Below are 6,206 nucleotides of genomic sequence, written 5' to 3'. Positions count from 1 at the left end.
CCCCAGGGTGCTGGTGTGGAAAGCCCGGCCGGGGGCGCGGGGAGCAGACCCCACCGCAGGGCACCGCGGTCCCTGCTCTTCCTCCCCGGCTACCTTTGCTCCGTCCTCTTCCCCCCGCGGGGCAGAGGATGGGTGTTGAAATAGAGCCGCCTAAATTTAGACAGGCTAAAACCCAGCCAAGAACAACAAGCGGAGGGGGGCAGAGGGAGACAGTTTGCGCCAAGGGAGGGAGGCAGAGGAGCCCGGGGGGGGGCAAGGTGGGAGCCCCCAGACCCCGCAGACTGGGTGATGCTGCAGGGTGACCTGAGGTCACTCGTGGGGCTGCGGGAGCTGGTTTCCTTGGAGCTACCTGGTTTTCCTTCCTTGGGGGATATCACCCCCCCCGCACTGCCTGAACCCCTGCGGAGTGAGTCCCCGTGGAAAAACCCTTTTTTTTCCAGCCGTATTTCTCATTGCTTCTCCTCCCGGGGCCCAGCCGAGTGCCGAATGCAAACAGGGCACGGGCCAAAGGTGGCCGGTGACCCGCGGGGTCGATGAGCGCCCGGCCACGCCGCTGCCTGCCCGAGACCCCCCCTGCGGGGGCACCGAGAGCGGCTGCACCAGCCCCTGACCCTGCGGCGAGGAGGAACGGTGGGGAAATGCCCAGGTCAGGCTTTTCCAGCCCATTTCAGATCCCTGGCAGTTATGGCACGTCCCCCAGTGCTCCCAGTACCCGCAAACCCCTTTGGGAACCCATCCAGAAAAAAAAAAAAAACCACCTCCTGCCTCCTAAACCAAATTCCTCCCGTTTTCCAGGAATTTCGCTCTTCACGGCGGGGAGCGAAGCCTCGCGGAGCCTCGGCGCCCTCGACGCCTTCGTGCCAGGAGCCTCGTGCCAGCCTCAGCCCAGGAGAGCAGCCGGGGCTTAACCAAACCCCCCCCCCAGGTACCGCCGTGCCCCTCCCCGGGTAATGGCTCCCCGTTTCTGCAGCGCACCTCGAGACCGGCTTGGGTTGTTTAGGGATGAGGAGGGGGTCCCCCTCTGCCCCCCATCTCTCCTGCTGCGTGTGCCCAGCAGCCAGCGCTGGCGGGGGGGTCGTGGCAGGTTCTGAGCTGCTCGTCACCCAGGGAATTGGGGAGAAAAGGAGGAATCATGGCAGCTTATTGCAGAAAAAGCTTAAATCTACGCCCAGACTTCTGGTTTGAAGTGTAACAGTACATCTTCCTTGAGGGCAATGGATAGAAGAAAGGAAAACAAGGAATAAATACCAGCCTGGGTTCAAATCCCAGCTGGGATTTACATCAGCAGCCACCAGAGCAGGAAGGTTTTAGATGCCCAGTTTGTTGGTTATTTTATTTTATTTTTTTTTTTTTTCTCCCGGGGTGCATGAAGGCTTTGCAGCTCTTCTCCCCGCCCAGTATTTACGTGCTGGGTCTCTGTTACCTGGTAACGAGGGATAACCAGGGAGTGGAAAAAATGTTGTTTAAAAAAATCAGAGCCACAGCCTAGCGCAGCTTCCCGAGATCCGCCCCGGCCGTGGCTTGGGCGCCTGGTGTCCTCCCCATCTGCTGCCGTAGGCTTCCCCGCAGCGAGCCCCCGGCACGGGGAGGCGCAGACACCCACCGCGGGAATCGGTTACACGCGGGGCGGGAGCAGGGGCGGGCAGGTGGGAATTTTTCTGGAACAGCAGACGGTACCATCTGGGCTCGGCGCGAGCGGAGGCCTCTCGGCATCCCACCCACCTGCTTCATTTGGACAGGGGAGAGGAAAATTGGAAGAGAGAAAAATGCAAACCGGGTTAACCGGGTCGCCGCAGCCCAGAGGACGGGTTGTGGGACCCTCCTCGCAGCCCGGCAGTATGGGTGCCCGTCCCCGGCGACGTGCAGGCTCCGTGAAACGGAGCCGTCCGTCGCTTTAACGCCGTCGGAGCGCAGCAGCTCCCCGGGCTGAGGGCTGCCGGCATATGTTGGGCTGAGGAGGCTGGGAATTTCTCCCGAGCTGGCAGAGAGTCACGGTACCAAGACAAAAGCATCTGTGATCAAACCGCTTCCGAAAGCCAACTCCCCCCCCTCCGCCCCTTCCCACCAGCAAAATCAGCTGGAGGTTTAGGAAGGCACAAAGCGCTGGATCCCGCCAGCTGGGTCACCGAATCCTGCCGCCGAGGGGGCTGCAGAGCAGCTGGCTGCCCCCAGACCCTCCTGCCCCAAAAGACGAGGTTTTCCCAAGCTCTGCGATGCCCCGGGAGCAGGGAAAGGGATTTGGGGGTGACGTGCAGCGCTGCCTGTGCGCGTCCTCCGCGCGGACGGTCGGCTGGAGCGGGGTCATCCCCGACCGCGGCTCGGCTCCAGCCCCCAGCTAAGCCCAGCACTAACGCCATCAGCCTGGCGAGGGTTTTGGTTTAACCCGAGCGTTCTGGAGATTTAATTTGCTGAGGGAGACCCTCCCCAGCTTGGCTCTGAGCTGGCATCGGCCCTGTCTGCAAATCCACTGCCATCAGGAGTCCCGCTCCCCCCCCAGGCCCATTTGTACTCGAAATGGCCTCTGTGGATGGAGAAACTCGACAAAATATTGTCCAAAGAGGCGTCAGGTCTCCGAGGAGCCTCCGTCAGGGCTGTGGGCACGAGCAAACCCTCCTGCCACCCACCAGCATTGCGAGGTGAGCGCAGCACGTCCGTGCCTCTCCTGAGCCTGGCTTAGTTAAGCCACTCCGCCAGCCTTCCCCGAGCATCCCCGGGCGAGCGGGGTCGGCCGGGATCAGCCACGCTCCCGAGGTTGGCGACGGGGGATGAGCCATCCCCGCGCTCCCCGGCACACGCCGCGGCCACCAGCGTCCCCGGGAGCCGCAGCGGAGCTGGGCCGAGCCGCAGGGCCGGGCTCAGGGTCGGGAGCGGGGCCTGGGCAAGGCGGGAGCTGCGGGGGGGCTGCAGGAGGCTCTTGCTCCTCGCCACGTCCCGCCTCGCACGGTGCCCGCTCAGTCCCGGAGCATCCCCCCTTCTTCCCACGCCGCGCTTGGCATAAACCCCCCCGTCCCTCCCTCCCCAAACCTCTGCCCAGGGTCCCCAGAGTTCCACTTACCCCGGCAAACGCCGCTCTGACCGGCCACAGGACGGGCCACCAAGTGTCCCCAGCCCCTCAGGACGGGAATCGTGGTACCCGGCGAGGGCTTGGCAGGAGCGAGGAGGGAATCACGGCTGTTAACGCCCCGGGCTCGGTGCGGAGGGAACAGAAAACAGCTGAACTTTACGACAGCCCGATCCGTCACCGCAAGCTGGAGGGAGAGGGGGGCTAAGTCGACGCTTTAAAAATAGCCGGGAGTATTTTTGATCCCGAAAGCTGGATTCCAGTGGGGAGGGGAAGGGGAAAAAAAGGGAGGGAGAGCCGAAGGCTTCCCAACCGCGCGGTGAAGGTGGACACGGGGTCCCGGCCGGACCGCTCGGAGCTGCTGATCTCACGGCGGGGGGGGTTTTTCTCCAGGCTCTGGGGTAAATGAGCAGGTTGGGAACGCGAAGCGCTGCTGGAAATTGGAGGCAGGTTCCTCTTGCGGCAGCACCCGCCTCCTCGAGCACCCAGCACCCGGCCCGGGCGCCTTCCCCTGCCACGGGAGCGAGGGGCCTGGGCAAGCAGGAGGGAGATGAGGGGGCAAGTCTGGGGTCGGGTTAAACCCTTCCTCCAGGCTTCTCCAGCCCAGAGCTTTCCCTCCCCGCTGCCCGGGGAGCTCCGCAGGTCCCCGGAGAAGGACAGATGCTGGGGGGGGAGCAGAAATCTCGGTGCTCCGTGTGGAGAGGGAAGATCTCGAGGAGGTTGGGGGAGAATCTGCATCCTCCAACCGCCCCGGTGGGAGGTGTGACCCCGCGGGACGGCACCTCCATCCATCCCGCTCCCCTGCCCTCGCCTGGGCGCCGCTCCCAGACGCTCCCGAGATACCAACGTGCGGATAAATCACCGGCCCCGAGCACCTGCTCCGGGCCTGGGCAGCGGCGGGGCAGGGAAGCTAAAAAAAGATGGAAGCAGATGGGAGCTGGACGCAGCCGGAGGGACCGGGGGGTGTCCCCTGCCCCGTTTGGTCACCGCTGACCCCCCATGTGTCGGTGGCAGCATCCACAGCTGGGCCGCTGGAGCTCCCCGTGCCTCAGTTTCCCCATCAGTTAAAATCCAGCGTCCTGCTGGTCACGTACCGCGGGTCGGGGCGGGGGGGGAGAGGAAGGTCTGAGCTCTGCGGGGGTTCCCTGCAGGAGCCCCCCGCACCCCCCCCGCAGTCCCACCGGGTGCAGGATGAGGCCTGAAGCTGCCGCAGGGGGGATTTGGGGACGCGGGGACAGCAGGCGAGGGGGGGGGACACACACGGCACCGCGAGGTGGCAGCAGCACTTTGCGAGTGGCAGCGGGATTTGCGGGAATGGGGGGGGGGGGGGTGCTGCCAGCCCCGGCACCCCCGGGCAGAGAGAGGTCACAGTGTCACAGCGCCTCGGGGACCTGCGGGTTCGGTGTCCCAAAGGCCACCCGCGGCCCCTGGGTTGCGGCTCCGTGCCTCAGTTTCCCCACTCCCGCTTTCAGCCGAGGCCGAGCTCGCTCCGGCACGCCGCGGCCCAACTCAGGGCTAAAACCAGAGTGAGGGACTGGGAAAAGCCAACCCCTGGTGTCCCTCGAGCCTGTCCCACCCGCCCCAAACCCTGGGGCACCCTCGGGCTCCCCCCCAGGCTCCAAACCGGAGGCAAATTCGGGTTTCCTCAGCCCTCAGCCGGGGGGGAGAAGCTTTGCCTGGGCTGGATTTATCAAAAAAACCGAGAAATCGCTCCTGTGGGCTTTGCTCCCGTGAACAGGAGCGACCCCGCTCCCAGGGTCCACCGTCTCCAGGCCTCCAAAATGCTCCGGCGAGGGATTCAAAATGATTTTTTTTTTTTTTTTTGGTCACCTTTAGCAGAGGGCTGGGGAGAAGAGAAGCGGGGCTGGAGCTGGGGGTCCCTCAGGGAATGTTTTTTTTTTATTTCCTCGCTCCCCTCCCGAGCAGAAGGAAATGAGCAGCCGGCCGAGCTCCCGCCGGGGCCAGCCCAGCCCAAGAATACCTGGAAACGGTTGAGTTCGAAAGGGGAAAAAAAAAAAAAACAAAAAACTTTCAATTTATGGGCTTGTTTAGGAAGGGAAATAAATATCTCCCCCACCGCCCCGACACGTGGGGCATCGGAAACCGCCGTAAATCCGGCAGAGGGTGTTCTAATTTGGTGTCGTGGTGTGGCGGTGACGCGGGATCCGGGGGGGGCTCCCTCGCCAGGGGGGGACTGGGGGGGTTGGCTGGGACGGGAGGAAGAAACCGGGGGGTTCCCGGTGCCCCCCCTGACCTGTTGACCTTCGCTTTGCAAAGCAGGTTCCAGCCAAAGCGAGCGGAACCCTGGGCCAGGCTCGGCCACCCGGCTCCTCGCGCCGCCCGGGTGACGTGGGGATGCGAGGAGAGCCCGCGGGGGGCCAGAACACGTCCCCACACGCGTGTGCGGGGCGTGTGGGCCCTGCGTGGCGTCGCCTTTCCCTCGCCGCGCTGCTGCCGGCGCGCTGTGAGGCAGGAAGGGTCTGCGCGAGACAGCCAGTGACGTGTGAAACACCCGTGTGTGAGCGTGAGCACGGCGTGTGTGTGAGCATGGCGTGTGTGTGAGCATGGCGTGTGTAAGCGTGAGCACGGCGTGTGTGTGAGCACGGCGTGTGTGTGAGCATGGCGTGTGTGAGCGTGAGCACGGCGTGTGTGTGAGCACGGCATGTGTGTGAGCATGGTGTGTGTAAGCGTGAGCACGGCGTGTGTGTGAGCACGGCGTGTGTGTGAGCATGGTGTGTGTAGGCGTGGGCACAGCGTGTGTGAGCGTGGGCACGGCGTGTGTAAGCATGGGCACAACATGTGTAAGCGTGAGCACGGTGTGTGTAAGCATGGATACGGCATGTGTAAGCATGGGCACAGCATGTGTAAGTGTGAGCATGGCATGTGTAAGCATGAGCACAGCGTGTGTAAGCGTGGGCATAGCGTGTGTAAGCGTGACCACAGCGTGTGTAAGCATGAGCACGGCATGTGTAAGTGTGGGCACGGCATGTGTAAGTGTGGGCATAGCGTGTGTAAGTGTGAGCACGGCGTGTGTAAGCGTGACCGTCGCGTGTTGTGCTCGGGCCTGTGCCGAGCCGTGCGGGGAGAGGTGCCGCGCCCTCACACCCGCTGCGGGGGGACACGGGGGGGCCTCGCTCCCACCAGC

The sequence above is a fragment of the Athene noctua genome, chromosome 29 (assembly GCF_965140245.1).
Source record: "Athene noctua chromosome 29, bAthNoc1.hap1.1, whole genome shotgun sequence".
NCBI lineage: Eukaryota > Metazoa > Chordata > Aves > Strigiformes > Strigidae > Athene > Athene noctua.
Note: the sequence above shows the minus strand (reverse complement) of the source record.